Consider the following 12,352-nt stretch of genomic DNA (forward strand, 5'->3'; position numbering starts at 1 on the left):
AAAGATTCAGACCCAGAAATGTGTCTGTGTATAGCCATATTTTAAGTGTTGACATCAGTTCCACAAGCCAAACCCAGACCTGAACACCGCCACACCTGTAGAATCAAGAAATTACTTGTAGAATCAAGAAATTACTTGTTTACTTAAATAGGACCTAAAAAAAAAAAAGCAACACATGATGTCCTAATAAAAAAATAAAGCAATTAGGAACTGAAGTTAAGTTTGACAAAGTAATTTTTTCACAAATGGAGAAAATATCAAACAGTGAGGAATTTTCCACAGATTTGCTTGCCTGCCACATTTATTCCAAGAGGACAAACACAACTAATACAGAAGCTTGGATCTTTTATGGATGCTCTTTGGACAGTAAGAAAGGGACTGAGGAACGCTGCATTGACGGACGAGCTCCAAGGTAAAACCGGCATCTAACCAGAAAGGTCCGTCTCACGTTGACCAAAAATCAGTTTGATGATCATTTAATGTGATCGTCATGGAGACGTAGTGCTGCTTCAGGACCTGGACAACCTGAAGGAAGTAATTTGATTGCAAAGTCTGGTCTGTAACAAATACTCATGTCTTGAATACAAATATTTTTACCAAGAGAGCTTATAATATCATTTCTGATGAGCTGGGAAAAAAAAAAGTAAAAGTGACTTAGAAGTGAAAACGTGAAATTCTGTGACGTGCCAGATACCTTTCCACAGCTCTGCAGATCATTATTATGTGGCAACGTTGCACATCTCTGGTGTGCAACGTCTAAGAAATTCGGTCGGTTCAGAGGCACATTGATTTCTTTTTTAAACACTGTGGGCAGAATGTGGGTGGAAAGCAACGAGGACGATGCCATTCTGGACGGATGTAGTTTAGAGAATAATTCAGTTATTAAAGAATAAATTACATTTAAACCACTGTAATGGACAATGGAAAGGTCTCGTGGAAAAGACAAAAACACCAGGAGTGGAGGTATATCTGTAGTTGAGGACTCTCTCAGTCTTCAAGGATCGTTAGTCATTTAGTGAGATGGGGTGGCATCCTAAGAGTTAGGATTTTGCCTCAAAACAAAAAGTCTCCAGTTTAAAAGCCGTTCTCTGCAGGTTTTGCATGCCCTCGCCATGAAAACTTGGGTGTTTCCAAAATATGTAGGTTTCTTCCCACAGTCCAGAGACTTTAACTGGACTCCAGCCACCTTTGGGTTTGAAGAAGACAGAGGAGTTTCTACAGCTGAATGAAAATATGTTGCCGTAAGTAATAAAGAGCAGTGTACAACAGAAAAAAACAATATTTTCAACTTTCATCTTTTGAAAATAAGGAAAAGGGAATGTCCTTTTATAAAGGTCATTCTTTAATTATATAATTTGGAGAAGAAAAACAAAGCGATTAAGATGGCGACGTAGCGAGCGGCTTTTCTGACAGTAAGAAGTCTGGAGGTAAAAACAAAACATGTTTTGATAATTAAACACTCAAACTCATTGGTTTATAAAATGATAATAAGAAACAGCTTCTCGCTGCCCAAATAATGAAGCTTGATGATGCTTTATAATGAAGATTTTGCTTTGTGAGACATGAAGTCCTTGGGCCACAGGAGTTTTTCCTAAGCTAATATCTTTGTCCAATAGTGGAAATCTGTACAGAGTAGATGTTGTATGAGAACCAGTAAGAATGTTTTGGATTGCATGGTGTGGACAGTAGAAGATAATGGGAAATTCTTCAGCCCAGGAGATTATCGATGGAGAGGACCATTTAGGTCCACTTGGTCCTAAATAAAGTCTTAAGAGAGGACAGTGTTGTCACTACTGGGTGGGAAAATACACTGAAGGTCTGAGCAGATCCTGTTCTCTAAGCTCCCCTGAACACACCAGGTCCACAGTGAGCTGCTAGTGGATGGTGGAAAAGATGGATGAGATAAAGTCTGGACAAGAAAATGTGTCAGAGGCTGGAAAACTCATTGGACAGGGAAGAAAGTTGACCTGCCAGCAAACATACAACTCTGGAAGAAATGAAGAGACCGCTTTCAGTCATCAGTTTCTCTGATTTTACTCTTTATATGTTAGAGTAAAACTAACATTGTTCTTTTACTCTATGAACTACTGACAACACGTCTCCGAAATTCCAAGCAAAAATGTAGAATTTGTTTGCATAAAATGAGAAATGGTCAAAATAGCGAAAAAGATGCAACACTTTCAGACCTCAAATAATGCAAAGAAAACAAGTTCATATTCATTTAGGAACAACAATATTGTTTCCCAGAGTTGTATATGGATATATATGGAAGGTCCAGAATGGCCCAGTCAACGTAATGATCAAAACCCAGTAGATACTTTATGGCAGTAAAAGAGAAGGTATTTTTAAGTGCTTGCAGGTTTCATTGCAGCAAAACGAGATTCTACAAAGTTTTGCTTGAATTGGAGAAAATATTAAAGCTCACCAAATTTCATAATTTGGGATTAACTGTAAGCCAAACGCTATCTTTTGTAGACTTCAACAGTATGCAAATCTTGTCTTGGTCTACCACATAAAATCCATACAAAGTTATATTAAAGTTCAAGGCTGAAATGTGTCAAAATGTAAAATAATGTGCGTGAGTAACACCACTACCAAGATTAGCCAATAGATAAATACAAAAGTAAGATTTTTGCTCCTGTGAAAATGTTATTGAAACTAGTTTAGCTGTTTACGCCTTGCTGGTGAATATTTCTTACTTGTTTAAAAAATATTTGCATCTTCACTTGGAATAAACAGTATCTAGAGAGCCATAAAGAGACTCAGGAATACTCAAAGAACTGGAAAACAAACACCTGATTGATTCCACCCCCCCACCCCCTCTTTCTTTCTCTAGGATTTTTTTTTTTCTTAAATGCAGATATTGAAGTATAAATACATTTTCCTTGCAGGGGGGGGGGGGCTTGTTTATGAGGTAGAGAGGCTTCTGCTTCGGATGAAATGTGCAAATTATGCGTTTATGAAAAATAAACATGTGAAAGGGCTCAAAGTAAGCCAAGAACAAGTCTGGCGGGGTGAAGGCTGAGAGGGAGAGGTGAGCCGAGGAGAGTGAAAAACGGTGGAGAAAGATTGATCAAAGCAAGACGGAGGGAGAGGAGCCCTCTCTCCCTCACCGCATCCACAGCTGATGCTGCTCTCAGCCAGAAGGTTCCACAAAAACACAACGGCGCCTTCGCCACGGAAATGGCACACACACACACACACACAAGGTACACACATTAATATCGGTTTGCTCTCCGCGCAGACACACGGGCGCAGAAAAACACACGCAGGTGGGACTGCGAAGTGTAGTGTGCCAATTTGTTGTGCCCCTGGTCCCCTCTCAGGAGGCCCTCAGACCGGCATCCAGCCATGCCAAGATTGGCACCCGTCCCACAAACATACACGCACACACACACACTCACCCACACCTTCGCTCGCGAACTGCACCGTGGCTCCAGGCGCCGCACCACCGGGGCTCTCTGTGCGTGTTTGTTTACGTGTGCGCGCTTCCACTTTTCTCCACTTTTCGCGGATCACAAGAGACAAACGCTGAGGGGAACGTGTGAAAGACACCGCAGCCCTTCGCACAGGCGGTGAGAGGAAAGAGCAGCAATCAGTTTTCGCGAAACTACGGCTGCGGTTCACGTATCCGTTCCAGCACGAGCGGCTCCTGTTATTTTCCCTCATCCCGCCGTCCGTGGAGGGAGAACCTGGGATGTTAGGAATTAATGACATGGGGAAAGAGCGTCTCCATTCCGACACTCTCTGCCTCGCAGACTTTTTTTTTTTTTTTTTTTTTACAAATTATTTAGCAGCTGAATAATTATCTGTCTCAACGAATGTGTCGGGGACGGAGAAGAGACTCGTTGTCATTTCAGAACGGTACCGCGTGAGAAAATGCGGTTCCCGGTTGACGGGAACACGATGATAAATGTTAAACCTTTCACTTCCACCTTCCTCTCCTCGGGAGATCTTGTTTCTTCTGGATGTGGGCCTGGAATATCTGTATATCCTGCTCAGCCATCAAGAGTTTCTCCGGCCTTTTTTTGTAGTTTGGCAAACTCGTGACAGATCTGTGTTTTGATTCTTTTACGGCTTCCACTGCCTTTCCGCTTGTTTTCTCATGGTGAAACCACTTGTGTTGTCAAAAATAGATACATCAGCATTCAGCAAGACTTTCAGGCCATTATGTTTAGTACAAAGTGTCAAGCAGTGTGTACTTTATTCATAGTCAACATCACACACTGATTACAAGATTATGGCTGTACGAATTTCGCCTAAAGGCAAGTGTGTGCCACGAGTCTAGGGGTAGCTGATGCCAATCAACAGTGGTCCAGTACAGGGTACCTGACAGCTGCCCACAGGGGCACCTACAGGATGCTTACGGGTAACTACAGTCCACCTCATGTTCCAACAGCTTGTCAGACCAACTGTTTGCAGCCATGACTTCATGCACTTGTTTTCTCCATGACTTACCAGGCTCTCAAGTCAAAAAAGTGAGAAATGTTTAGAAGACATCCTGTTCTCTTCCTTGAGGTTTGTGGACATTTGTTTTGATACCTACCACGGCATTCCAGGTGTAGACTTTCTGGTGTGATGGGTCACTTTGGAAAATCAATACTCTGAAAACTAAAAAAAAAAAAAAAGATAATAGACTTTTAGAAGTTGCCACACCATGTTGCACCAACAGTAGTAAATGGAGGCATCGTTGAATTGGTGGGAAATTACTGTTATTTGGGGTTTGTTCAAATATTAGTCATTTTGAGCTACATTTTGTTTGCGCAGAAAAAAAAGGTCCAACAACAGCTGTAATTCTTAAAGAAACTGAGAGTTTTAATGTGTCATCATTTCACACATGATAACAAAAGTCTTAATGCACTTCTTTTCTTGTTTTGTGTTATTGCGTGGTACAGAAATCTGTCTCTGATCAACGAAACCATTTTGGGTAATCTGGATTAAGTGGCTGTTAAGAGGCACATTCTGTCAGGTTATGCTGAGACCATCGTCTCTATGGAGAGTTTCTGTTGCTTCCTTCTGGTCGTCGGTATAAAATGTCAGCTGTGAAGACCAAGAGACGTAGAGTTTCCTTCTCAGCAATGGCTACTGTTTTGCTCAATGACTTAAAAATGAGCATTTGGAGTTATTGTATTTTTGTTGATGTTGAATGCTTGAACTTTGGCTTTTCTGTTGACTATTCTCTTTCTTTCATTGGATGATTTCTGCAGCTGGATGGTTGCAGATTTGTGTAACCAAATTAAACCAAGCTCATGTTTCCCTCTAAAATGCATTAATATTCCACAAGCTCCAGTCCCCATGTGAACATGAGAGGTCTCGACCTCTGACCTAAAGCAACAGTGTGTATAATCACTCTGCTATCCACCTCTCTTGATAATCGATCTTCACCTTCTTTGGACCTAGCACCGCATGGAAACCAATTAACATTTTAAATGCCTACAAATATGTATAAATTGTTAAATCAAAAATACATTAGAATATGTATGTTGTGAGTCCCACCTGAACAGCTAATGCAAATTAGTTTTTAATTATTATTTTTGTTTATTTCTCCTTTCTTGCTTTTTTTATATGAAAGGATGTTTTGCATCACAGTTGTTCACCTTTTTCTGCATGTAACTCTTAAGTCATTTCGGTGTGCACGCTTTTTTTTCCCGATAAAAGTCCAAACTTTTGGATTCACACGTTCCTCTTTAGGGACACATCAGCCTGGGAGGATGTTTGCTGACAAAACGAGATTTTCTTTAATTTTCTTAACCAAATCACGAGTCTGTTCCGCCGTTTCTCTTTCCCCCTGAGCTCTGTGCTGCTAATGTCATTGCCTGTGTCCTCTGGGCCAATTATGCTGCTGCTATTGTCAGACGAAGCTACATATTGTTTCAGCAATCAGTACCAGTGTATGACAGCATGCGTATGGGATAACGGGCATGAGTAGAAATTAGTATCTGGCGCGATAAGTATCTGTCCAGTAGAGGGTGGAGAGGAGAGGAGATTGAAAGATAAAGCAAAGAGAAAGAAAGACCTGACTCCCGTCTTTCTGTCTTTTCGAGGCCCAGCCTGTCTCTAATCAGGGAGACGCGGGGGACGACTGCACTCAATTATTCCCTCATTAGTCAGCAAATAGGAGAGGCCACTGAAAGCCCCGTCTCTCTTTGTCTCCTCATTACTCTGTCACCGCGTAGACATTCGTGGCCATTGTTCTTATATATTCTGGCATTTTGAGATGGATTTGAGCAACTCTGTGTCTCAGGAAAGTCTTTGATTGTAAATGTCAAAATGGTAATGAACATTGGGGTGGCAAAGCCAAGCTAAAAATGCAGACTGATGCTGCTAATCATTTGTTTCCTTTTCTGGAAAAAACTAGAGAGGAAACAAATATCAGGTTTTATTTATTTATTTATTTATTTAACAGCAGCTTTCCAAAGGAGCTTAGATGGAAATGACTGACTTCAGCAGCGAAGGAACTACTAATGGGAACAAAAAGGGACGTCGGTGATACCTTGGGCAGTAAAATTATCATTAAAAGCATCGCTAGTTCTAAAGACTCAACCGATCATCTGTTTGGGTTGCAGACTTTCTATAACATTGATTCATTATTCTATTTTCATTTTATTATTTCATTGGTTAATACTAAACCTGACAACAATTTAAAAAGTAATAAAAAAAATGCAGGCTGGAGTTCGGGATGATTATGACGTATTACTTTGATAAATAAATACTGAAATCTTGCAGATATTATAGCACAGAAGCAACCAGGAAAAATGGGTCGTTTCACAGGAAGAGCCGGTGAGGCACAATGAAACCAGAGAACAATAACACACACAGGAGGAGGTGAATGGTGGCATGGGCTGCAGGTGAGGGAGTCACAGCTGAGACAGAGAAGAAACAGGATCCAAGAATTAACAAATCAAAAGGGGAAAAGTCAAACACCAACAGATCCAGCAGCAACGACTGACTGATAGCAAAGTTGTCAAAAAATAATCAATATCTTCATTCATTCATTTCATCTATAGTAGTTTATCCATCTTCCTACTTTGGTTTGGTACACACATCTACAAATACAGACTCCAGTTGATCTTTGGAGAAAATATGAAGTAAAATTACCATAAACACAGAAACTGTGCAGGGCTGTTGCTAACCACATATGTTAGGGAACGTATTTTCCTGCTACTTGCTCAAACTGAATCCAAAGTACGCACGTTGTTCACTGTTGTGCTAAGTTAGAGCTCTAAACTTTGATGGCCTGCAGCTGAACCGGGTTACAGTAACCAGTTTGACTAAATCTGACAACAAAATTTCACTAACACTGCACTCTGCCTGAAACACACCAATAACAAACTTTTCAGCCCTCAAGGTGTGTGCTGTGTCTCTGTCAGACTGACAGCATGGGCATGAATAAATTGGTACTATCCTGACTATGCTCTATGTTAAACATGGGAAGGATATATAGATAGGTGAATAATTAGTATTTAACGAACAAATACTTATTTGCATATTATGGGATACGTTCTGCTTGTTTTTGTTGAATGGCTTTATGCATTTCTGCATAATTTCATGATCTCCTGAAGACTTCAGTGCATTTGTTCTGAGATAATTCTCCCAAATTCATATGTTTTTATCATAAATATTACCCGTTTTTCATCCTGATGCAGACGTGGTTTCTGCCCTCAGCTATGCAATGTCAAACACCTGTGTGTGTTGGTGTGTATGCGTGTACAGAGGCAATGCGGAGGTCATGTCTAGCCCCACGGCACTTCATTAAAATGCATGTACTTTTGGAGAATCTGTGTGTGTGTGTGTGTGTGTGTGTGTGTGTGTGTATGTGTGTGTGTGTGCGCGCGCTACTCTCGTGTTCACATAACTGTTTACATAATTGATGAATATGATAATGACACAAGCTGGCACTGTACTTGTGGGCATTTGTGCGAGTGCACAGATGTAGGTCTGAGTGTACACGGGATTATTTCTTTTAGGCGTAAGGTAGATGAAACCTCTGTCGAATCGTCATCTTGGCCCTGACAGTTTGACCACTGACAGACAGCACTTTGTTCAGCTGGCAGAGAGGCAGGCATACAGACAGGCATGCAGGTAGACAGACATGCTGACAGCATATGGTGCGAGACAGGAGACCTGCGGACCCATGTGGTAGTCAGAAAAACCCCTTTCCTCCCTCTTTCTCCCCCACTCGCCCCCTTGGCATATGCCGTGCGTGGTTGGCTGTGCGCCACATGCCGAGCTGATGCCCTCGGCACGGCTGGGGCTCCGTGCCACCTGTGCCACTCGCTCCCACCGCAGCGCCCCCCCCCCCTTGCCCCCCAACACTAGCTCTCTGTCTGCACCTGTGTCTGCCGTGGGAGAGAGAGCTGGAAAAGGCAAACATAGGCATCATGTCGTCCCCCTAATCAGTTCACTGGCCTAGCTGATGCTGTTTTTTTTTTCAAGTTACCTTATAAGATCCCAAGTGAGAGGTTTGATTTTGTCCTATTTGTACTATATATATATATATATATATATATATATATATATATATATATATATATATATATATATATATGGTTTTGCGTTTTGATTTTAGGCACATTTTAGCATGATCTGTTCACCGTGCATTAATTTATTTGGCGATTTATATGTGTTTTATTTCTATCATTCTGCAGGGTCGGCCATAAGTTTCCATACGTAGAAAAAAATTAACATTTTATATCGGACAACCGTTTTTATTTTTGTGGGACTCTGTGCACGTCTTGGACCACTTTGTGGTTCACCTGCAACATTTCCAGTTTTGCCACATTTCCAGTGTTGTGTGTGTGATGCTTGTTCCGTGTTTTCTGTTAAAGTTTCGTGCAACCATGCGACTGCTTCCCGATTTATTTATTCAAAGAACTGAAATTATACTGACGGCTGCATCAGTAAAATTTAAATTCTTTGCTCTTCTGTCTAACGCTTCTTCTTGGATATCTGAAATATAAAACAAATATGCATTTTACATTCTCCTATGTATGGAAACTTACGGTTCTCCCTGTAATAGCAATGACTATTTAATTTTGCAAAAAAAAAGAAGATATTTTAAAATTTTTATATTTTATATTTAGATTTAAAAAAAAATACATCAATTTAAAAAATGGCACTCAAGAAAAGGATTTTAAAAATCTAAATCATAATTTTTTTAGATATTTAGCACAAATAAAAATGACCTGTGAATAATAACATTTTACTTATTCATGTATTTATTTATTTGCTGACAGATGAGTCTTACTTTTTTAATTCAGAAGAAACTTTTTAAGTGGATTAAATTGACCTGTCTGCTGCTCATTTAAGCTTTACTTCCTAATAAGATGAAGTATTGTCTCTGCAGCTTTTAATTTTTCTATGTGATTATTTTTAAAGAACCTTGAGATACATTAATTTTTTAAAAACTTCCCAATGTCTTTGTGCTTCATTTTTCTGAATGCGTAAATCAAAAAATGCACTAATCTAACGTGAAGGCCAACTTTAAGTGCTTCTTATCTATGAAGCATTCAAAAGGTTATTGGGTTGTCAGCAGTTATGCTCCATTATTATTATAACAGATGCTCTGCTAGAGGTTGAACTACTAGAAGAAGCATTCAAGAGGAAGTTGTGTTTAGTGGTGGATTAGAGTTAAGACACCTAGAAGACCTGCTGAAGTCACCAGCTTTCAGGACAAAACCCCCCCAACAAAACAGCCAATCTAACCAGTTGTGTTGTGTTTTTCTCTTTTATGATTAAAATTAAAGCAGAGCTCAAATAAAAACAACATAATTCAAAATGTAAATTTCTCCAGCATCAGACACAGGCCTTTTGGCTGCGTCTGGTGCGACGGTCCAGATGTGCTGCTAACATTACAGCGAGACAGAAATCGGATTATGCAGGATTTAGTAAGCACATGTCTCGACAGCTCTGAACAACGCCACATCAATATTGACGGGTTGCCAAATGCACACATTGTGCGGGGCTACATTATGACGCTAGCTCCAAACAGCCCAGCTTTTCCATATAAATGATGTGGAGCGTTGCTGAAAACTTTGTGTTTGTAAGTCAAGTCCTGTTTTGGGAAAATAACCCCGCTGCTTGAAAGTGTAGTTTGCTTTTGGATCAAGTTCAGCATAAAAGGGATAGGAAGAGATTTGAGAGAGTGTGTGTGTGTGTGGGTGTGTGTGTGTGTGTTACAGGGAGGAAAAAATTAAAGGGAGAGAAGAAGATAAAGCAACAAGGCTGCAGGTTGCGTGCAAACTGGGCAGGTAAACAGAAAGAGGAACAAAAAGACTCTTATCTACAGGTCCTGCAAAGAGTTTCTGCAGGCTACACTTTTGTTCAGCCACAGAGTGGTTGAACAAACTCTGCATTATGCAGCAGGATTGTGGTCGATCTTCAGTGGAAACATGATTCATCTGCCCCGAGCGTTCGCAACGAGAGAGAGAAAAAAACTGTGATTAATAACGTCAATCTCATCCACAGTGACAAACCCTCAGCTGCCATTTCGTCATAATTCATAGCTGCCCTGAGAAAAGCAGCGAACGTCCCAAATAAATCCAAGATAATCCCCCAAATCCTCAGGTCCTTTACCACAACTGACCTCCCCACACACACACACACACACACACACGTTCTCATCCAGGTTAGCTGGCGAGGCAGGACGCAGCACACCTGACCCCACGCTGATGTTTCCCCACGCAGTGCCAAAATGAAAGGTTACCACACTTTATGCGCTTGATCACACATACACACACATTTTCATTTCGCTCTCTCATTCAGTCTGAAGTAAGCAGGGCAGTTTAGCAGTAAGCTCACACAACCACACCTGACACTCACTCACTCGCTCAGGTGTGCCTGCTTCAGTCACAGTTGGCCGGAGCAATCATCGGAGAGTTTGTTGGATCAGCTGCTGGGTGAGAAGACTAAATGTAAGATGGATTCAGGCCAGAGAGAATGACGGCCAAGAGATAAACAAGTTAACAAGTGACAGATGAGCTTCACAGATGACCACAATTTACCCCGGTAACTCTCAAAAGACAGTGGTTATGAGACGGGAATGACTTTCTCTCTTGTAAATTATCAGGAAAAAATATTGTGCATCGCTAATGCAAAAAAGATGTAAATTGCTCATATTGATTCTAAACAGTCACATATTTGTCTTGTCTTTAAATGAAAAGCATAGAACTAATCAGTATGTTCACGGGGTGCAAAAGTTACTTTTTATTTCATCAGATGTACAACAGAATATGTCCCCGAAGAACAAATTAATAGTAAGTTTAATCCAGTCTTGACTGATTGAGTTCTGTTTTTTTTTTTGTCAACAAAGTGACTTAATTGCTGGAAAATATTTTAAAGGATGCAAAATTATCAGCTTACTGATTTAAACCAGCAAGAAAACCCTTCTGATAGGGTGTGGCAGGGATGACCCGTACCTGTTTCTGTTTCACATGGGTGTAAAATGCACGCCGTTTAAAAAAAACTTCGCTAAAAACCAGAGAGAGGAATCACTAAAATAATCTAAACAGACATTTTTTTCTATGCTACAGCTTTATTCTGCTGTTCTGAAAGACATAACATTTACAGAAGCATGTTTTAAATTCAGATTATAATTTCCTGACTGCACCTTGGTGACTTACACAGACGTAACCAAAGGTTTGTGAATCAGCTACTACAAAAAGGCAGATCTCCCCTTTGTGGCGGGTTTTACTCACTAAGTCCTATAAATACTACAGTTTAGTCACCTCGGTACAGATGAAAAGCCTGCACACACCACTTACTACGTACTATCAAGCCCCTCCGCTGCTGAGGCTGATGTTTGTCCAGGTGGATTGCTGTACAGTGTGGAAATCCCCTTCAGCAGGAGGAAAAGCAGAAAACAGAATCCTAAAAGAGAAGGAAAGTGTCTTTGGGATGCACTTTTTTTACGTGGAAAAAGTGAAAGCGAGTGATGGGAAAGAGCAACAAAGACTCACAAACAAATCGCCTGCTCTTTAAACACAGACGCAGCTCCAAATCGAGAAAATGCTGAGATCAGCTTTGGCTGTCAATCCTCCCGCTTACTTCCATGAGCGCAAACAAAACACAGCTGTGTGTTTAGAATGACAATGGACACCCGAATTCAACTTCCATATTTTCCTTCGGCGTATCTTCAGCTGTTTTGATTATTTTCTGTTTTACCACTTCATGGGGATTTTTAATTTTTTTTTTTTTTTTTACTTTCATTCATCTTAAAAATTCTAAGATACAAATTTGTGATTATGAGCCACAAACTTTAGCTGGATTCAGTGATTTCATTCTGAAACAGCATTAATAATAATGAGAGTGAATAACATTATGAACAGAATCATTTTCTACAAGTTTGGGAAAA

Source organism: Poecilia latipinna, unplaced genomic scaffold (assembly GCF_001443285.1).
Source record: "Poecilia latipinna isolate Pla-1442-1.1 unplaced genomic scaffold, P_latipinna-1.0 Scaffold428, whole genome shotgun sequence".
In the NCBI taxonomy this organism is placed as follows: domain Eukaryota; kingdom Metazoa; phylum Chordata; class Actinopteri; order Cyprinodontiformes; family Poeciliidae; genus Poecilia; species Poecilia latipinna.